At 41.1% G+C, this 23,357-nt stretch overlaps 1 protein-coding gene across 1 annotated transcript in view; it reads right to left on the reverse strand.

Annotated features, from left to right (window-relative positions):
- Nucleotides 1–23,357, reverse strand: part of TIAM1 (TIAM Rac1 associated GEF 1) — a 252,285-nt gene that overhangs the window by 124,254 nt on the left and 104,674 nt on the right. The window contains exon 4 of the mRNA XM_084843614.1: nucleotides 58–236. The gene's annotated coding sequence lies outside the window, so the exon portion shown is untranslated. The remainder of the gene's footprint in view (nucleotides 1–57; nucleotides 237–23,357) is intronic.

Below are 23,357 nucleotides of genomic sequence, written 5' to 3' on the forward strand. Positions count from 1 at the left end.
TGCACATCAGGCAGCAAACTCCCATACAAAATGCATACAACATACATACATACATACCTTGCAAGGCAGCACTGGTATTCAGCACGATTTTCTCCTAGAGGTGAGTGGAATTTAGATGTATAGAATGGGAAATGCTATCAAAATGAACAGTTACTGGAACTACAAAATCTCTCACCACCTGCCACTCAAAGACTCCATTATTGTCTTGTTGGAGCCTGTGAATATATGTCATAAACCTGTTGGGGAAGAAAAGAGGGGTGGGGGAGAGAGAGAGAGAAGCAAAACAAAAGGATTAGCCAAAATGGATATAAAGTTCCATTTTCATGACTTACTGCACAGACATGACTACATAAACACTTAACTGCATAATAATTACCTTTCTATAGTATTATAAAAGTATTAAAATGTGTGTGTGGAAGGGGGGAGAGAGGTTAAAGATCTTAGAACAGAGTTAGTTCTGCAAGGTGAGATAGAACATACGGGCATGATTGTATCACAGGCAAGAAACAAGTTCTTGCTAACTCAAATAGAAAACTAAATTTGCATCTTTTGCTTAAATAGAGGCAAAGCAGAAGGGAAGTAATACAGAGAGATATGGAAGCAGACAAGCAAGAGTGTTCTAATTAGGAAGTATGTCTATGCCATCTTCACAAATTCCTATACAAAAAGGCTATCTATGAACAAACCTCAATACGCCAAGAGGTATGAAAGAACTCTATTGAAATGTCTTTGCATTGACAAAAGTACAGAATACAAAAAAATTTAAAGGGCAGCAATTGAAGGAACTGGTTTAACTTGCTTCTATTAAAAGAAACTGCGCAATTACATAGTCAACAGTATAGGCCGAGACAAAATATGTTTGTTTGCTAACAGAATGAGACACATCTATGGCCTGGTTTTCTACACTTTCACATTCAAGACAACAAATAAGGTTGGTTTTTTAAATGTTATCAGTTAGTGTTATGCTCTTAGGGGCATTATACAAAACAAGGAGAAGGATGTGATTTATCCCTCACACCAATGAAGACTAAAATGTCACTGGTGTTTGGGGAAACAACCACTCCTAGAGTAATAACACTTCTCTGACAGTAAACATGACAGAAATATTTGTGGGCTGGGGATGATAAGAGTTGTAGCCCAACATTTCTGGAGCAGAACCAGGTTGGGGAACACTACCTTCGTGAGAGGTGCTCTGCCAGAGAAAAATAATACAGATTCAGAAAGGGCTTGCATTTCATGTCTGCTGGGGTCATGAACTAAGGAAAGGGTTAGCAACTTTTTATTTAATCCAAGTTTACTTCTTTCTGCCCCCCTCCTGCCGCCGCCCCCATCTTTAAGCTGCAGTTGAGCTCTGAAAAGGAGTTCATGAGTTGCCCAGAAGCTGGCAGAAATTAATAACACGAAACTCATTTATATTGAAATAGACTCATTATCATGCCAGCTGTCAACAATTTTCAAGGCTGGATTCATGATAGCAAGCAAGGTCCTACAGGCAAGTTTTCTTCCACCTGCATCTTGTATTCAGTCTTTATTTAAAAATGTACTTGGGGAAAAAAGAAAATAAAACCATTGCCTTGTAAATGCTACTTTGAAGAGAGAGAAAAAGATTTTAGAGTAGGGGTAACCACTTCCCAAGGATTATAATGTTGCCACAACAAACACTTTGAGGGCAATGGCTTGGTTCAGACAAATCCCCAACGGATGGTTTGGCACCAGATAAAAGAGCCTCGGGTGCATGTTTTCCATCCTCCACTTATGTACCAAGACTCCCTTCCTCCCAAATCCAATTCTGGTTTACGAGCCGGATTTGCAGGGCAAGCACATCCATCATTCAAAGGGTCAGGTGTAAAATGGCAAATATGATTTGCCACAAATTGGGAAAGGCATCTTAGCGTGTGAGGAAAAGATGGAGAGAGAGAAGCGAGTGCCTGAGCCCAAGGCTCATTCACATAATGCTAATCCATGCTTCAGTGTTATATCTGAACCAAGCCAATGGTTAGCAAACAAAATGAGAGTTCTTACAGCACAATCCTAAACACGTTGACTCAGAAGTCCTACTGAATTCAATTGGTACTTACTCTCTTGTAAGGATGCATAAGACCACAGCCTTAATTTACAACATTTTGTAGTATATACATTATTCCCCTTCTGCGCATGCTTGATCATTTTCCCTAAAGCCACTAACACAACCACCTGGCAGTGCAGGTTTAAGGCTTTGTGATTTTAATGCTTCAAATCATAAAGAGATTATTTCAAAGGAAGAAAAACTCAGGAAGCAGTCTGAACCCTTTGTTTTAAATATTGTTTCACTTCCTGCTCCCATCTCTGTTTTTACTATGTTGTTGCTGTTGTATGCTAATTTTTGTTGGATTCTGGTTTTATATTGTCACAAGCCCCTCTGAGTGCTGTGCATACAGTGCAAGAGCGAGATATACATTTTCCTACATAAATAAATAAAATATGTCTCCCCATTCGGAAACGTTGATGTCTGACCCTCAGAGCAGGCCCCTTGAGAGAGCCGTTACTATGCTGCGATTAGTTCCTAGCAGTCAATTAAACGGGCCTGAAAAAGAGCACAAGCTCAGAGCTAAAACTTCTGTGAACAATGTGCCTTTGCCAGCAGCAAAGCTTCTGCTTCACAAGCTGGGTTGTGTCGCTTCACCTCAGCTAATAAAGGCAGGGGCTCTCTAAGAAATGCCAGCGTCAAAGGCAGACCTGGACTATAAAAGGTTCCTAGTAGGAAATACAGCTCAAAATAACTGGTTCTGCTCTTCCACCACAAATGGTAGGTAAGGAAAAACCTTTCCCAAGAGGGGTAGCATGGGCCCACTGGAGCAACATTCCAGTTAAAACGAACTGCTGAGTTCCTAGGAGGGAGTCTTTTCATATGACAATTGACAATTCAATTTAGCTGGAGGGCAACTTTGCTCAGGTGCTATGCTATGATTCCCCTCCACCCCCACCCTCTAGGAGAGGATCCCACTCAGAAGCTGGCACACCCAGGTTCCTCTCCAGCGGCACCAGTTTATATCACAACAGAGGTCTTTCGAACTTTCCTCCCAACAAGATGCCTTTGTTAATATCAAGTGAGGGGTTAACCACAGGAGGCCTCTCCCCCTCGCTAGGAAGCCACAGGGGTGACTCAGTTCTTCAGAATCTCCAGGACATTTTAAATAGAAAGTGAAATTCTATGCCTCTTTTTCCTAACTCTCAAACATTTTTTGCAGTTTGTAAGTGAAAAAAACCATATTTCTTTCACTACCCAAGCAAACAAGCCTAGGACTGAAAGCACTGCTTGCACTATGGATGTTAATGTAATTAGTAATATTGGCTAGGTACGTGCAATATCACTTGTGATCTGCAAAACACTCCCTCCCCACTGCATACACCATTATAAATGACTTTTTTTTACACTTTTAAAACATTTGCTTTTTTTAATTTTACCCTTCTTAGGCAAAGAGCTCCCAGCTGTACTACTCCAGCATGAGCACCCACTTACCCATCTAATTTTTTCTGTATTTTTAAGCTGGCAAACAGCAGCAATTACCCTGCATTTGGTAAGCTGTTTCGATCCCAGAGGAAGCCGGATCCCAGGTAGCCGGCTCAGGTCAACTCAGCCTTCTATCCTTCCGACGTCGGTAAAATGAGTACCCAGCTTGCTGGGGGAAAGGTAGATAGGACTGGGGAAGGCAATGGCAAACCACCCTGCTGTAGTCTGCCATGAAAACGCCAGCATAAGCGGTGTCCCTCTACGGGTCAGTAATGATCCGGTGCTTGCACAGGAGGAACCTTTCCTTTCCTTTCTCCTTTTATTTTCCTCCTCCCCACACCTTGTTCTTAACTCTTGGTTGTGCTTGCTCTCCCCCTATCTCAACCCAAAGCTTTGGAGCATATATGCAACTTATGTTTTGTTCTTGCTTGCTTGCTTGTTTAAAGCAATGAAAGGTGATCTTCAGGAAGCTCAGCTAGGCCCCACAGAACAAAGCAATTGCCCCACAATCCATCACATCAGGATGTGTATTTGCACTATTTGCTCTGGATCCAGACCACCACTAAAAAAGAAAGTGGGACTTTTCAGACATCTGGATAAGCTCAAGGTTGATCACACATGTTGGGTGTGGGGCTACAGCCTCTGACAAAATTCTCACAACATCTTATGCTGTGACTTTGTGGTTGGAACATATTGCTGAGAAGTTTGCGCTCACGACATAACTATTCTTTGTGAATGTACGCAAGAGAATCAAGGTCTGTACAGCAGACACGCTGTGAAAACATTTATTTTTAAGTGCCTCACTGCAGATCATGGCTTACCTGGGGTGCGGAGGCCAGGGAGAGTAAGAGTTATTTAATAGATATTCTTTAGAAAAATAAAACAGAGCTATCTTTCCCAAACATATTTGTCTGTTCATGGAACTTTCACAAACAAAGCTGCAGATAAACCTGTCAAATAAATTATTCCTCCCGCATGAACATCAATCCTACACTAATCTATAAATAGAAAGATAATTATCCCTCTCAAAAGACCTTGTTTCTCTATGTAACTGACAGGTCACATCCTCCAAGCAACAATTAAAACCAGCAAAATCAGAAATCGGAATTAGTAACAATCTATAAAGAGGGCACATACATGCGGGCATCACAATGGAAACCCTCCTCCCTAATTCTAAGTTTGTGGATACAGCCTGCAGTTCCTCAAGAATGATGAACAGGACCTCAGAGATGCCCTTCTTTGGACAACTTCATATCTACTGCTTTAAATAAGGGGAATAGCCACAGATGAGAGTGAGTGGTACTGGATGGGCAGGATTAAATGAGGATGGGGTGGGCTAGAAGGCCAACTGTTCCTACAACAGATTTTTTTCCCGTACTTAAAACAGTGCCCCATTTGAAAATACCCACTAGTTGCCAGGAGTGCCTCAAGGTCTTCCTTGGCTCCCCTCACAGAACCTGTCTTTACTAGGCTAGGAACCAGATAATGTTCTCTGGCTCTCAATTGGAATGAGAACTAAAGTAGCTAACTAAAATCCCAGGAGTTAGTTTTCACACAAAGTGGATCCATATGTCCTGTGATACACAATGCAAAACGTGCCTATATGCTATTTATGGATACACATGGTTTCTTGCACCCCAAATTTGTACCCCAAACCTGTAAACTTCCAAAATAATTCTGAGAAAGAGAGATTATGGCCAGTTTGAAGTCTTTGTAACTTGAAAGATCACATACCTTCCAACATATTTGGTTAAAAAAAAACTCTTTGTATCTTCTCTGGCAACAAGATCTCTTTATTAGTTTGTTGATTAATACCTCTACCCTAAATAAATTTATTAAAATAAAGGCAAAAAAGCAAACAATGAATAGCTGCTTCAAAATAGTATACTCTGCAGAAGGGTTGGTGAACCTTTTTCAGCCCAAGGGGCAAATTCAGTTTTGGAGAAACTCTCAGGGGCTACATTCCAGGGGCTGGGGTGAAAAATACAATCATACCAGCATATTGTAACTGATACCTCTTTCTGACAGTAACTAAGGCATTTCAACCTTTTAGAATGGGGATAAAATTGCACAAAAGCCAGGAAACCACCAAACACTCAGTGGTCAGGGGGGAAAGGGGCAAGAGAGGGGGTGTGGCCATCTGAGGAACCCTGGAGGGGCAGATTTGACCCCCTGGCCTAAGGTTCTCCACCCCTGCTCAGCACTACAAAATTCTTCATAGGTTCAGGAGTCCCTGTAAGTTTGCCATTGTTACATTCTATCTTGGTAAGTAACCCAAAATGTAAGAATACTGCCAGATCCCGCACTAAATTTGGGAAGTAGCACAGCACTCTGAAAAACTACTGATATTTTTGAAAATGAAGAGGCATCTCATGAAGTGGGCCATATAAGCTTATGCCACAATAAACCTGGTAGCCATAAGACATTTGGTGAATTTTGTTGCAGCAGACTAACACAGCTGCCCCTCTGATATTTTAGACGAAGCCTTACTGAGCCAAAAAGAAAATATGAAGTAGAGTTACAAAGCAGCCATTATTCACCTGTGACTAATAATTTACTTGCAAATTATGCAGTCCAATTTAGAACAAGACTGGCTTCCCGGAATTTATGCAAAATACACAAGCAAATGGATTAAAATCCACAAATGACTGTTGCACCCTTTTTCATTGATTAGTTAAATGTACAAAATGATGTGCCATATTGCAGAGTGATAGTGTGTTATTATTTTGCACAACTGCATAAAACCTGCAATTACAATTTGAATCTGCATTACATTTGATTGCTAGAACACCCTTTAGGACTGCTTATTCATAAATAAGCAATTGAAGCTACAATTCTATGGTCCCTGGAAGGGTGTCCCAGGGACCATAGGACGTTTTGGATCTCTCCTTCCAAGAGCGGAGAGAGGTCTGACCACGGAGGGGGAGATCTGACCTCTCAAACCTCTTCCACCTGCTTCGGAAACTTTTGTGGCCCTTGATTCTTCAACAATGGAACTCCAACATTGGCAGAAGCAGCGTGTGTGTTGTGTGCATGTTCCATTGGATCCAAGCTTCCCATTTCCCTGACACGACCTCAGAATTGGGGAAATGTAGGCCAGCCCTGGAGGGGATTGAAGGGGGGGTAGAAAAATGCTAGTCCTCCCTTTCATCTGTCCTGCCAGTGAAAGCCTAGAAGGACTTTGAATAAGGTGATTCCTTTCCCTAACCACATGCCAGTAGAACTGCTCAGCCCATTGTCAAAAATCTACAAAACCAACTTCGTTAAGCCTCATCTTCTAAAAGTATAACTAAAAAGAAAAATGCCAGTGAATACCAATGGGGTTGGTAACTCCTGACCAGAGCATGCACAAAACTATTGTGGGGATACAAGACTTGTAGTCTCACTCCACCAATCTGTAAAGACAGGGGAACATTCAGAGATGGGCTTCTTTGAGTACAGACAAGGTCTCCAAACTCAGCTGGTTAAAAAAAAAGAGAGAGAGAAACATCTCTGAACTGGGGTGAAAAAGAATCTCTTGTTTTAATGTCAGACTGTGAAATAATACATTCAAAGAATGTAGCTATAAAGTCACTTGTTGTTGCTTCTTGAAAGAGTTGTGGGTGTGAGGGGCTTAAGAACAAAGATAAAATGTTAATATCTGACTTCAAATTAATAGAATGCAGAAAGATTACTACATCCCTTTGCTTAAATGAACTTGTTCACACAAGAATATATCCAAGGGTGTTTGTGAGAAGGAAAATTCTTCAAGACTGTTTTAACCTAGTAGTGCCTTGAAAATATCCCATGTAGCTTTTTAACATTTAGCTTTTTGTCCTATGACTGTTGAAGTGAATTAACACCTACAGTCTTAGCTTAATCATGCAGTGTAAAACCTGAAATGTATCTGGCTAATGGAAAATAGATACAGCCATCTGAAAAAAATAAAAGCTGAATGTTTGCTATTTCTCCAAATAACTGTTCCAAATTCTGCTTCTACCTCAGCTCCCAAATGAGACTTAGGGGCAGTTTACACATCTCAGCAGCAAATCGTGGGTTAATTAATTAACCCATGATTTGCAGGGGTGCACAGAGTGCATGATCCATTTCCAAACCCAGACACTCTAGGTTCTTTAAGGGTTAAACAAGCCAAAGTTAACCCATCAACAAACAATGGGTTAACTCTGGGTTGTTTAACTCATAAACAACCCAGAATATCCGGGTTCGGACATCACGCTAGCAACCTATGAACACGACACTTGTAGGTTGTTTATTTAAACCAGAAACAGCTCATTCATGAGCACTGTGCATCCCTGCAAATCATAGGGTTAATTAATTAACCCTATGATTTGCTCCCATGACATGTGAATCAGGTCATTATCACAACACAAAGTACTTGTGTTCTCATTTATTCAACCTCTGGCTTTAATATGTTAATTCAGGTTAAAAAGCTCCTAACTACATGACTTATTGCAGGTGTTTTTTTTAATTATTTGAACTTAAAAGCCACTCTGTACTGAAGGGTTCAGATTTCTTTCTTTTTTTCTTTCTTTCTTAATAGCATGAACTTCCCATCTGGCCACTTTCAAAGCAAGATTCCAATTTCTTCAACCTCTATGAAAATCTACAAGCAGCTGCTCCTCCTCATGCTGGCCAAGTACCTTTATCTGTGCTAGGAGGAGAGGGGGAAAAGGGAAGCGGGATGACAATGGGGGGGGCACATCCCCTTGACATCATCTGGCCTGTGGTGGCCCTGGCATGGGGCAATCCAGCCCCTGACCCAAGAACAGTTTTGCATGCCTGACATATAGGGTCTACGACAGACTGTGTGGCTGTAATCCAGTGCTGAATTAGGCTCGCTCGATACATTAGGCTGCAAAGAGAAAACTCACTGGAAAAGACCCTGATGCTGGGAAAGATTGAAGACAAAAGGAGAAGGGGACGGCAGAGGATGAGATGGCTAGATAGCATCACCGATGCAATGAATATGGACTTGAGCACACTCCGGGAGAGAGTGCCAGGAAGGACTGGCGTGCTATGGTCCATAGGGTCACGAAGAGTTGGACACGACTGAACGACTGAACAACAACAACAGCATACATTAGGCACAAATGAATGCAATGGGACCAGGGCTCAATACATCATTTTTAAATGTTTAAAGAAAAAAAAAATGGGGAAGAGGTAATTTGAAGCAAGCGAGGTGGGGTGGGGTGGGGTGGGGTGGGGTGGGTTAAGCTTTCCATCCCCCACTGCTTCACCATTAAAAACTGTACCCACCCTTTTCTTACCCTGCAGGGGAGCCCTGTACTGGTGGGGAAATCCCTTGGAGAGGGGACAGAATTTTGCATGGTGGTGAACATGTTAAGAACCACTCCCCCACACACTTGATCTGCTCAAATCCCCTCCTCCCAATGCTGATTTACTTTTAAAAACAGAAAGAAAAATGGCAAACAAAACATCATGGTGGTGATTGTGCAGAACATGTAGTTAGACCCTTACATGTGTTTAAGACCCATTCATTTCAATCATGCTTAAGAATGGATTGAGAACTGTTCCCTCTGATTTCAATCAGCCCTGTCCTAAAAAGGTAATGCGGGCCTAACGTTTCATAGAAATGACTGAGCCTCGCACTGGTGAAGTTGTTTGAAGATGACACATCCTGAAATGGAAAAATGACAGAGGACCAGATGAGCAAAACAGTCTCCCTGACATGGAATATTGCTGATTTATCAACACATAATTACTGTACAGATGTTTTACTGGCTTCAAAAGAAGAAGCTGAATGCCAGACAGTGGCTGACGAAACCTGACATTTAAATTTGATGTATCTTATCTATACTTGGCTGTGGGAATGATCAAGACATTCTATTATCATTTTTCACACAGGTTGTAACATGCCTGAACCCATTTTGAAACAAGAACATACAGGAATGTTAACTGCATGCAAAGGGCATTTTTCCAGCGTACCTAAAACCATGGTGCTATGATTCCTACAATCCAAGCAAGAGAGAAAGCAAACAACAATATTTTTACACAAAACACCTCCCTCAGGCAACATAAGGGTGTTTCAAATTAAGAAAAACAGTTGCTTGCAAATTCTGAAAGTAGAAAAAGTATGCCCAATGGATGCAAACTTTGTATAGTTGTGCACGTGTGTACCACATAAACCTGTGTAACTGATCTTCTGCTTGAGAAGTCAGAGTAAATGGATACACGTGTTTTGTTTTTGTGAGGTCACATACTATTTGTATCCATCACCATGCAACGTTAAAAGTGGTATATACACATCATTTGGAAAAAAAGATTTCCATCACCTCAATTTCCTGTTGAAGTTGAACATAGTAGTAAAGCCCAAACACGTTACTCCTATTTACTCCATAATAGTCCCATTATAGTCAACAGGATTGTTCTAGCATAACTGGCTTATGCACAGTAGTAGCCTGGTGCCATTCAAAAACCACAGTCCACATCCAGAAACAAGGAATCAGGTGAATTGGGTGCATAAATGCCTTCTGTGTGGAGGAAACAGACTTCATCTAACCATTTGGCAATGTGGGGGTACCTGCATGCATTAGCCAGTTTTCTGGTAAGCCACTATCCAGGTGGCCTGTGACAAATAAAAATCTCTTTAAAGTGACCAACCTAGGAAGATATACCAAAGCAGTCTCTTCCTTTCCTTTTAGATCTCAAATGACTACCATAGGTATGTTTGGGTAGGCAGGCAAGTAACTTGTGTTATTTAGGGCCAAACTAGACACCTGGCAGAGAAAGGAAAAGGAGAGAAGTAGTGGATGGGGGAGGGTGTTTCATCCTTCCCACATCTACTGCTTCTCCCCTACACCCCCTCTCAATACCAGTATGGCAAATATTTGTCTAGAAACCAGAGCTGAGGAGAAAGCAGCTGAAGGAAAGGATGCAGGAAAAGGGGGGGTTACACATAGGAAGAGTTTAGAAGCCCTTGCCTGCCTGAAACATCTAGAAATTGCATCTTCCCCCTCTCTGCTTTTCAGTGGTTTAGTAGCAACACAGGTTCAAGTCTGCCACTCAATAGCCCAATTCGCACAACACAACAGCCGATCACGGATTAATTTACCCTTGAGGAGCTGCAGCGGTGCCAGCCACCATTATGAATATGCAACCCTCAACCAAAGGTTGTTGGGGGTTGCCATACTGTGTGAACCTGGCCAGCAGGGGTTACTTGAGGGTTCAGCAACCCTTGCAGAATCCTAAAACAAATTGCGGGTTATGCAATCTGTTGTTTAACCCTCTAATAACTCCTGCCAGCTGGATTCACGTGACACAACCCCCGATTGGGGGTTACATATTCACATGGAGGCCAGCACATGCCACAGCTCCTCAAGGGTAAATTAACCCGCGATGGGCTGCCGTATCGTGCAAACTAGGTCAGTGTCTTATTTCAGCCCTTATTTGCAAGGCTGATGTTCTAGACATATTCCAGTATGAAAGGCTGTGTGTAGATTTGCAAGCTAGGTCACAATGTATCTGTGAACACAGTGTATGGATGCAGCCTTGTATTGCTCACACAATTATCTGGACTGGACAACTATCTTCAAAAAGAAAAACAGTGCTTATGGCCCTCAGTAATAAAAATGCCTATTAGTAAAGCTGTTTGTAAATTAGTTAGTGTTCTGATGTTTTTCTTGAAGGTAGCCATCAATGAACCAAGATGGTCCAGGGCAACTCTAAAATACAAACAAAATTACTCTCCATAACTAGTGAGCGATAATTGAAGGGTTGCAAAGAGAAGCATATACAGAAACACTCCCACTGTAATTTATGAACAATAATGTACCCTCAGATGACTCTACATGTTCATGAAGTATGCCCATGGAGGAGGAAAACACATGGTTGGTAATGAAAAAGGCCAACTTAGCTAATTAACTTAAAATCTGCATTTTTTTAAATTAGATGGCTATCCATTAGTCAGATGGAATAACATTGTAACAAGGTATGAAGGGTTTCCCCTGGTAGTTCTTAGCAGCATTACAGATATGGTAAGGTAAAGGTGTCCCCAAACAGTCGTGTCCGACTCTAGGGTGCGGTGCTCATCCCCGTTTCTAAGCCGAAGAGCCAGGGCTGTCCGAAGATGCTTCCATGGTCATGTGGCTGGCATGACTGAACACCGAGGTGCACAGAATGCTGTTACCTTTCCCGCCGAGGCGGTACCTATTTATCTACTTGTAATTTCTTGCTTTCAAACTGCTAGGTTGGCAGGAGCTAGGACTGAAGACGGGAGCTCACTCCGTCACGCGGCATTCGGGTCTCGAACTGCTGTCCTGCCGACCTTCCAGCCTGCAGTTCAGCGTCTTAACCACTAAGCCACCGCAGCCCCCAGCAACCGCGGCCCCCAGCCATATGGTACTCATCTATTATTTTCTCATGTATGTAAAGCTATTTGAAAACAAAGCAGCATAGAAGATTTGAAATATTCGTAGGGGCTCTCTGAGCCAGAAAAAGTCAAACAAATCAAAAATAAATCAAAATACTATTGTAGATTTTTAAATATCTGAACAAATTTTGCAATATAATTAAAATGAACAGTTCTTATCAAATATGTATTTGCTCACATTTATTTATTTATTGGTCCACCCAGAACAAGAGTTCTCTTGGCAGATTACATGATACAAAAAGAATAAAAACACATTGTGACTACATACTTTCATTTGTGTTGAACTGGTATTACATACTGATATCAGAATACCATACTTCTCCACCGTTCCCTTTGCCTTCATATTCTCCCCCATCCCCCCAAACCCCCTTAGCAATTCTTTCTGAAGCTTCAGAATATAAACCCAAACTTTGTGGGTTAATGGATCATCACAAGATAGCAGTTTAGTGGTGCTTTTGGTCTTTGTGGCTTTGCTTTAACTACATGGTAAAGATACTTCTGGCTTTTAATTTTATATCAACATTGTAGCTCTAGGGATTTTCAATACTCAAGGCATTCTGTTATGCTAATCATTTTATTTAAGAGTCCTTTGACCTGACTGCTTCCTGTCTACCTGACGTATTTCCCTTGACCATGTCCATTACTATTCCAAAGTTTTAAATTGTTCCTTCTCACATACATATGCTACACCAAACTAAGCAGACATTCATTCATTCATTTATTGCATTTATTTATTGCATTTATTTATTGCATTTCTATCCCGCCTTTTTTCCTCTTGCAAGGAACACAAGGCGGCTTACATTATCTTCCTCCTCTTCATTTTATTCTCACAACGAAAACCCTGTGAGGAAGGTTGGGTTGAGAGTCTGTGACGGGCCCAAAGTCACCCAGTGAGTTTCCATGGCCAAAAGCTGATAAATGATGCACAAAGAGGGAGGAATGTATTAAAGGTCCTACAAAGTGAGTCCCAATCCACAAAACTGTATTCTCCCAATGTGGTTGCTAGGGATCAGACTATTTTCAGTATGTATCAGTTTCTCACGACTTCATTCAGAAGTCTGTTTTTTCCCATTTCTGCTTCAATCCATATTCTTTGTTTCTTTTTTTCTAAAAAAAAATCTGCACAGAAATCTGTATGCATTTTTACAAATTTATGGTAAATACAATTTTTATGGTAAAATTCTTATTTCTATACACTTTTTGGAACTTTTTAATTAAAGCCAGAAACTGCATTGAAAAATATGGGTAAGTATGGAATCAGAGGGGTAACTTGTTTCCAATCCACACATTTGTTTGGAAGGTGCAAATCATGTTGGTTCACTTCCAAAATCCTAAAGTGGCATTCCGCAACCTACCATGCTGGGTGGGAATGATGGAGCTGTAGTCCAACACATCTGGATGGTACTAGGTTGGGAAAGGTTATCCTAGAGCAGGGACAGGCAACCTGGTGCCCTCCAGATGTGTTGGACTGCAACCCCCATAATTCTTGACTACTGGCCCTGCTGGCTTCAGATTAAGGGAATTGTAGTCCAAACTATCTAGAGGACACCAGGTTGCCAAGATCAACCCCTAGTAGTAGCTCCCTGATTCAAATATCGTCTTATAAGGTTGCTGTATGGATTTCTGAGATAATGGTAAGCATTTTTAACTCTTCAGAGAAATCAGCATTTTATTATTATTAATTTTAAACTTATTTTTCCTAAGTAATGTATGTACAAAATAATTACAAAAGCTAAATGTCACAATGCCCAGGTTAATCTGATATGCATCTGATAAATGTAGTAGACAGCTGGCTTGGGCCTTGATCTTGAGCACAACTGTGCTCATGATCACAATTGTAAGGAAATGAAACACCATTAACTTCCTTCAGAAATAATAAATAGATCCATGTAAGAATCAGAGCCATATTGCCTATAGTATCTAGCCTGTTGACTGCCAGTTAAAAGTACCAAACTCCATTTGGGAGCAGCCAAGGCTTGCAAAGGGGTTACCCCTAAAAGTGTGTGTGTGTGTGTGTGTGTGCGCGCGCGCGCGTGCACGTGCCTGTATGTACATGCATAAGTCTGCTTTGTCTTGTATGGTTTGCCCTGTACACATAGAGGGACTTGTCGCAAATTTATGCTGCCCAGGTGCTTCTAGGAAATGAGTTTGTATATTCTGTCTAGACTGCCCCTGCCCCAATCTAATAATAGGCTTCGTTAGTGGAAAAGGTGTGGTTTTTCAGCCCTAGTGCCTGATGTCATTCATAACCTGTCCAAATCTCATTGGCCTGTGGGACTAGAAATGTGGAGATATGATCTGCTTATGAAGATGAGAGGAAGTCCTTGATAACAGACTAACACACCAGACTTGGACTGAGCCTTCACTTCTGTGAAACCACACCTAAGGCCTTTAAAGGCTGTAAAGAAATACCATTAAAATCTGTGTCCGTGCAGTCTGGCTTTCCTCATTTCTTAAGCAATTTCCTTCCCAGTCCTAACCAGTGCAAGCAATGTTTAACACAAACCTGAGGTTTCCTTGTAAACTAGGGTGGCCACTTCCAGATCCCCACCCCCACCAAAAAGAAATGTATCACCAAAAGGGAGAATGAAAGAGAACACCGATTTAAATAAAATTTGCATGTGCTAATTAATATGTAAAGATGCAAATGTAGAAATGATTACTATAATTTAAACAGAAATACAATAGATCTCACCATAGTGGGAAAGACTGTATCCAGGTGACTTGTGTACCTGCTCAGTCATCTGTCCAGGGGCTAGCTGCTGATGGGCAACTTCAAGGCCCTTGATACTCTTCCTCCTTATGGTTCTTAATCTTTAAACTGGACTTGGACTGGACAGTCCTTCAAAGGGGATTTCTTTAAATAGAGGACTGTCTTCCGTAAAGTATATCACATGGCCACCCTATTGTAAACATGGTCTGCAGACCCATTTCAAAACATGATTTCAGGGCTCAAGTACATGTTAAAGTTGTAGGGTGGGGGGAGGGGTTAACATGGTGGGAAGACAGTCCAGTTTTTATTGTGAACCCTTGCACAAAGAGGGAAGGGTAAATCCACATTTTAGCATATATCACCCTCTTCATGCAGCTACAAGGCTTAAAAAGAATTCCCCACCAATGCCAATGGGGATCCTTTTTCTAAGGTCCGTAGCTGCTGAATGGTGGTGGTGATAAAAAGGGGGGGATTCCCAATAAAAAATGGATCCCCAACTGTACAAAGAAAGAAAGAAAAAAATGTAATGTGCAGTTCAGCCTTTAGTCACTGGTTTATAAAAGAATCATGGTTTACGTTAAGGGACTTCAGAGATCATTTAGTCCAACCTGCTGCTCAGTGCAGGTTCTGCAATGCATGATGCAGCTACAGCATCCCTGACAAACGGCCAATCAGCCTCTGCCTAAATACCTCTAGTGAAGGAGAACCCACCACATCTTGAGGCAGTCTGTTCCACTGTCAAACAGATCTTACCATTAGGAAGTTTCTCCTAATGTTTAGCTGAAATTTGCTTTCTGAAGTTTTCACCCATTGGTTCGAGACCTGCCTCTGGAGCAACAGAAAACAAGTCTGCCCCATCTTCTGCATGGCAGCCCTTCAGATATTGGAAGACCATTATGATGTCTCCCCTTAGTCTTCTCTACTCCAAGCTAAACATACTCAGCTCTTTCAACTGCTCCTCATAGAACTTGGTTACCAGACCCCTCACCATCCTAGTCACTCTTCTCTGGACATGGTTGAGTTTGTCAATGCCCTTCTTAAAATGTGGCACTCAGAACGAGACACAGTACTCCAAATGCAGCCTGACTAATGCAGAATAGAGAGGAACTTACATTTATCTCAGTTAGATTTCATCTTGTTAGCTTTGACCCAGTGTTCCTGCTTGTCAAGATCCTCTTGAATCTTGACCCAGTCTTCTTCTATGGTGTTGATTAACCCTTCTAGCTTTGTGCCATCTGCAAGTTTGATAATAACCCCTCTATACCCTTACCCAGGTCATTTATAAAAATGGTGAACACCACAGGACAGAGCCCCGCAGCACTCTGTTTGTGACCTCCCCTCAAGAGAATGCAGAACCACTAATAAGCACAGTTGCTCAACCAGCTAGTTGATCCACCTAACAGTAGCAGCATCAAATCCACACCTTATCATCTTGTTGACATGGATATAATGGGAAAACATGTCATATGCTGTGCTGAAATCAAGACTATGTCTACAACAGTCCCATGATCTGCCAAATTAGTAACTCTTATAAAAAAAAAGAAATAAGAATGGTCTGGCATGACTTATTCCTGACAAATCCATGTAGACTCATAGTAATCAATGCATTATTATAGAGAGCTTCGGCTACTGGGTGGTGTGTGTGTATGTGTGTGTGTGTGTGTGTGTGTATGTATGTATATATATATAAAAATAATTATTAACTAGATGCTTGAAGACCAACCATTTAATAATCTGTTCTAGAATTTTCCCCAATATTGACATCAAGCTAACTGGTCTGTAGTTTCCTAGAACTACCTTCTCCCCATTTCTTGAAGATGGTGACATCTGCCTGTCTCCAGTCTTCTGACACCTCACCTGTTCTCCCGGAATTCTCAAAGATGGCAGAGAGCAGCTCTGAAATAATGTCCACAAGCACCATCAGCACCCAGGATTGTAATTCAACTGACCCTGGAGACTTGAACATAATTAAAGTTTATAGGTATTCTCTATTCATCTCCTTACCTACCCTGGGCTGCAAGTCCCTCTTTATATAATTTGTTCTACTTGTCCCAAGGTCGAACACAATTCCCTTTGTGGGAGAAGACTGAGGCAAAATAGGAGTTGAGTAGTTCTACTTTCTTTCTGTCACCTTGCTAACAATTCATCAACTTCCCTAAGCAGAGGACCTACTCCTTCCTTGATCATCTTGTTGCTCCTAACATAGCCAAAGAAGCCCTTTTTGTTGTTCTTCTAATCCCTCACCAGCTTCATCTCATTCTTGACACTATCCTTACAGGTCTGGGCTACTCTGTGATACTCCTCCTTGGTTATACGTCCTTCCTTCAATCTCCTATACATGTCCCTATTTAATCTAAATTCATCAGAAGCCAGCCACACTGGATTCTTTAAGTCCCCTGTTTTTCCATCTCATGGGAATAGTTTCTTATTGTACATTCAGCATTTCAGTTTTAAGGGCCTCCCATCCCTCTTGAACTCTTTTTTTTCTTCTTAATTTCTAGACAAGGGATCCTACTCAACTTTTCTCTAAGCTTTTTTGAAACTGGCTTTCCTAAAACCCAAGATACACATCCAACTAAGCTCATTTTTCATACCCCTCGCCATCACGAATTCCAAATAACACAGTTGTTTTCTCCTCAAAGTTCCTGTCACTTTCAATTCAACCAGTTCTTGCCTGTTGGTTAGGATTAAGTCCAGGACAGCAGAGCACCTTGTTCCTTCTGAGAGATGAAGTTGTCAGCAAGACAAGTCAAACATTTCTTGGATGTTCCATTCTTAGCAGAGTTATACTTCCCATAGATGTCAAGAAATCCCCCATTACTACTACGGCTCAACTTGAAAGTTTTGTCATTTGTTCAAGGAAAGTACCATCCATGTCTTCAAGCTGGCTGGACAGTCTGCAATATAGTGCCACATCAATATCACTCTTGTTTCTCATTCCTTCCTGATTTCTGTACAGGTGCTTACATTCTTTACATATAACGCTATTCCTCCTATCTTGAGTCTCATCTCACCATCTCAGTGATACCTATCAGATCCTACTTACCATCCCATATTACAATTTCAAGTTCATCCTGTTTGTTTCCCATGCTTTGTGCATTAGTATATAGATGTTGTAGGCCATCGGTATTGCACCTTCCCAGTTTTCCTGCTGTATTTACATGCAAATGACTGGGCTCCACCTCCACTGCCTTGCCTCCTCCTTTGTCCCTTGTGTTATCGTCCCCAATATTTGACTCAGTAGTTAGCTCTGAGCTTTTGCCACCCATCCCCCAAAGAGTTAGTTTAAAGATCACTTGATCAGGTTCATGAGGCTCCTGCAAAAAACTTTCTTCCTAGTCCCTGTGAGGTGCACCCATTATCCGCAAGGACTCCTTCATATTGGTATTGTAGGCCATGATCCACTAAACCAAACTTTCCTTGATGATACCATCTGTGTAGCCAGGTGTTCACTTTCAGCATCCTTCTTTCCCTACCAGTGCCCTGACCTTTGAAGGATGAAACGTTGGTTAACATCAGAAATGGTAAAGGGGGGATAGTTATTCAAGAAGAGAGGGAGAGCACACATTCATGAAGCTAGCTTTCTATTTGCAGACTGTAGCATGCAGGGAGCCAGCATTACATTGTCAGGAAAAGCAAATCAGATTAATTTTATGGGACTCCTTCATGGTCAAGGTTCTAGCCTCCCCACATGTATTAAAATGTCATCTCTCCTATGTATCTGGAGGCTACACCAAACAATGCTCTGGGATCTGCTCTGTGACCATACACTGCTCAGATGTCACTTTGATAAATAATGTAACTGTTTCCTGCTAGGTCTTCTGGAGAGTGAAATTAGTTTTATGCTGGTATCACAACACAGGCCATAAACACATTGCTATTCAGGAACGATTCAGAGCCTGGTTATGAGAAAGTAAAGAAAAGAAAAACAGAAATCCACCAACTTCAATGTGAGATTTCTTGCTCAAGATCTATTGAACTGACTCCACCATCCTAAGTGTCCCACAGAAAAGAATATTACAAAACCTACTAAAACCATTCCTTAGATTTCACATTCGCATGCTGATTCAGCAGTGAAAACCAATATTATTGTCATTCATTATTGATGTCTGGAGGAAACCCAAACCCATTTATATAGATTTCCTCATGCTGTACACCTACGTTTAGATAGTGCAAACCAAGAACAGTGTGTATGCCCTTCATATAGGACCAAACTAATTTGCAAGATGCAAATGCAGGCTATAAATCAGAAGTTCATCAATGTTGTCTTGTTTTACTAGGCTAGCACAACTTGTGGTCGCTCCCTTCACCCATGTCCTCTGAGTATGCTAGAGAACTCCGGGGAGGGTAGTCTCTGCCAGTATAACCAGTTGTGATATGTGTCTGTAATAGCAACAGAACCTATGGGAGAGTTAAGAAAATGAACCACTTTTACATACACATACCTGATTATACTGGCAGAAGTTAACACATGCAACAGTGACCATATTATTTACCTCTGCTTTGAAAAAGGTTAGGTGATGTATTTCTCAACACATTTGTAAGCATGAGGACAAGCTCCAAGCACTTAAGTCTTTAACTAAAGCACACATGTGCTTTAGTCCTGTTCAAATCTGTAAAACTCAACTTTGGCTCAATCATGCCCAAACTTTCTCAACATTTCTAAACAAAAGAAATCCACACTCTCATATAAAGGAAAGTACAATCAAGTGAGATGGATGATCATCTCCCCCACACCTGCACCGAGTTCTCCACAGAAGTTGCATAAAATAACTGCCTCTGGGGTTGAATTTGTTAGAAATGTTGTGTGTACCAATTTCTTAAAAGCCTTGTGACACTGTCCCACAGAGCAACCAAACAAAGAACCAAGGACATACCCGCTGAGCTAGAAGAGGAAAATCTTCACAGTTGTTTATATTTTATTGAAATTTGAGTAGGTATAGTCAACAGTAAATATTTAAAGGCAAGCTTCCGAGTTTACAATAGATGCAGCAATCTTTACCAACTGTGATTAAAATTATAAATGCTTACATGATTTCTAAAAAAAAAATTCTTCCCCCCCTTTTTTTCTGGTTCTGCAGCATCTGTAGCCTGGCGGTGTTAATCCTGTGTTCACTGCTCTGTATTCTGGCCTCCCTTAATAGTCCCATGCTAGCACGCTGAAACACTCTGATCTATTAATAATTTATTCTTCTAATCTTACCAATGGATTATTGTTCCATAAAACTCACTCAAACACAATAGTCTCTCTCACAAATATCCAGAAAGACATTTACAAAGAAACAACAGTAAACCTACACTATTTGCAAAGTCAGTGTTAAACATTATGCTGCTTAATTCTGGATTCAGTTATGATTTTTTAAAATTATTATTATAAAAGCAAACACTGATTAAAAATTCAAATTGTTGATGAGCTGGTATTTCATCTAGAGAGTCTTATCACCACTTGTATCAGGTTTTCTTGCATGATCAGTTTTCACAATAATGTGCAGGTGAACAGGACCAGAGTAAGGCTCAACAGTAGTTGAAACAGTACTCACTACTTTAATTCATACCTTCTTGAGTAATTCCAGAGGGGTAGCCATGCTAGTCTGTCACAGCAAACACACAACATGACACCTTAAGAAGGAACTGATTTGTTGTGGCAGACATTTCCGTGGATCATTTCTGATGACATTGGCTCTAGCCCACAAAAGTTTTTGCCACAATAAATCTGTTAGTTTTTTTTTATGTCTCAAGACTCTTTGTAGTTCCTTCTTGAATATGATTAAGAGTGCCCTGGGTTGTCATGAAAGCCAACAGTGTGTGTAGTGGATTTTCTCAGAGAAGTAAAGGATACCTGTTCAAGAACATCAAGGAAAATGATCTGCAAATTTACAGCTCAAGGCAAGAACAGGGACGGAGGATGTTGCTCAGCTCATTTTCATCCTTAGATTAGCAGACAAAAGCTAGGCCTTTCTTTAGTTCTTGTAGGGTCATTGTTGCATGCAGAAACATATGTGAATAACCCAAAATGGACAGCAAGGGATGGATGAAAGATGTTTAAATCTTCTAGGCAGAGGATGTGTTGGGATAGCCAACTTGGGAAAACAGCCTCTGGATCTTGTTTGTATAAACAAGCAGACCACAGCTCTGTGTATGTTGCGAGCCTACCAAATGAGCTGAATTTTTTTTCCTGTTTCAGCACTGTCTGGTAGCCCAATTCAGACATAAAACATAGAGCAGGTCCTGATTTGATATTCTGAGTTTGAGAATAAACTATGGTTTCACCAGGCCACAGTTTGCCATATTCGAATGAAATGGTAAACTGAAGTGTGTCGCAAAACACAATTTGGAAGCTTCTCATTTCTTCCTTCTACATGCAAAGAAGCAATGAAGGGTGTGCATGAGCCTGAAGGCCGTGCCTGCTCATGCTCTTAACAACCACGGTTTGTTATGTCTGAACTGGGCCAGCGACAGCCAGTGGACAATTTTAATTTCCAATATACTTAAATGAATTTGCATCTTAAAAAGAGTGGTCAGTAGTTTTTGTTTGCAAGAGAAGTCAGCCTTACCAAGGATGTTAACATACCAGATGACATCACTAGAACTTGACTCCATAGGCAGGAAAATAAAAGCTCCAGTCCCAAACTCATAAAGGACAGAAAGTATGGATCTGCAAACACCCTGGAACACCTCCCACACAAGTCCTAAAGAGATTTATGACAGCTGTCTAGGGCATGCAGAAAATTTGCATCATTCTTTTGGGAAAATAACCAGCCAAGAAAGAGTGCACATTGTAAAGAATGCATTTTATATTAGCTTCAGTACCTAAGCACATAATTACCACAGCAATTTTCTGAGCATTTCAAAATGAAATGATGATCACTTTTAAGCTCAAAACACACTCACATATGCACCTCACAGAGTAGAAATTTTTTTAATCCTGCGTGATCATTTGAATCAACCCAGGAACATAACACTTCTAAAGTGAATAACTGTTTCGACAATTGGGTTTTCAGATAATCTAATGAAATGGCACAAGCAACATCTAAAGCAGCAGCAGCCTATCTTAATGAAACTACAGAAAATGTATTTTGTTTGACTGCCTTTGAGAAATTATTCAGGATTACAAAGTACTATGTCAATTGGTGCAGTTTCAAATCCTGCTAATCCATGGCTATAATATCAGCCAATCTGTATTTTCCAGTACTGGTTCACAAACAGAGGCAATAGCTTCAGATAGCCTTTGCCTAGATTATGGATGCCATTAAAGCTCTGTTCTGCATTGGCTCAACTGCACTAGATTCCAATGCCAATTGTCAGCTCGCAGTCAGTTCCTTGAGCACACATGACTGTAGAGTCAACCAAGAAGATTTTCTTCGCCACAGTTTTCCTGTCACATACGAACATAAGAGCCATGCTGGATCAGACCAAGGGTCCATCTAGTCCAGCATTCTGTTCACACAGCGGCCAACCAGCTGTCACTGGGAGACCCATAAGCAAGACATGAGTGCAACAGCACCCTCCCCCATCATGTTCCCCATGAACTGGTGTACACAGGCATACTGCCTCTGCCACTGGAGGTAGAATATAGCCATCGGGACTAGTAGCCATTGATGGCCTTCTCCAGGAATTTGTCTAACCCATTTTTAAAGCCATCCAAATTGGTGGCCATCATCAGATCTTGAGGAAGTGAATGCCATAGTTTAACTATGTGCTGTGTGAAGAAGCACTTCCTTGTATCTGTCCTGAATCTCCCACCAATAAGCTTCATAGGATGACCCCAGGTTCTAGTATTGTGAGAGGGAGAATGTCTCCCTATCCACATTCTCCATACCATGCATAATTTTGCACACCTCTATCATGTCTCCCCTTACTTGACTTTTTTACAAGCTTTACAAACAATCCCAGCTGTTCACTCGTCATCACTTATGATGCCAGGTTTGATATTTGTGCTGCAATTTCTCCACAAAGGATCAAACAACTTGAAATAAAGTTACCTAAAAATAGTTTGAAATCACAAGAAGAAGCAGTTGCCCTAAGAGAGCTTACGGTAGCCCTGCACAATTCTCTGCGCTATTCAGAAATATTTTGAAAGTCCAACTACAGCAGACCCTTCCCTGTATGTATAAATCAGCCTTCCCCAACCTGGTGCCCTCCAGTAGCCATGCTGGCTAGGTATAATGGGAGTTGTAATCCAACTAGAGGGTACCAGGTTGGGGAAAGCTGGTATAAATGTTGCAGAATTAGCTTCCCAGCTTTCAAGTTTTCACATAACAGGATCCTGATTGAAATTGGAAACTTTCACAAGAGAAGCTTTAAACGGTTACAGAGATGGTAACGTATAATTATGGAATCAGACAGCTTGGGGAAAAGGTGCATCTTTAATAAGTAACATAAGACTTTCCTCCCTCCCCTTCTCCCTCTGGAAATACAGCTACTAAATCCTTCACTCTCATTAAATCAAACTTGTTTTTCTAAAAGAGTCTAACGTTCCAGAGCCATGTGCCTTTTTTGTTACTGCCTGGTAAAGCAGCAGAAATGCTGGAAAATAATATTTCTTCAAGGTTTATTTTGTATAAAATAGGGAGAAAAGCCCACTTTTTTTGCTTCTAGTTATGTCTCCTTTTCAGCACAGAGGGAAAAAGAGCTGTGCAGGTTATAATTCAGGCAGCACATAGCCAACACCACAATGCCTACCTAGTATGAGTACACAGGTATCACACTACCCACAGACAAAGACACACACTCCTCCTCCCACCCCCACCCTCAAATAGGGCTAT

Source organism: Heloderma suspectum, chromosome 3, assembly GCF_057233095.1.
Source record: "Heloderma suspectum isolate Gila_16-S chromosome 3, 16-S_ref, whole genome shotgun sequence".
Lineage (NCBI taxonomy): Eukaryota > Metazoa > Chordata > Lepidosauria > Squamata > Helodermatidae > Heloderma > Heloderma suspectum.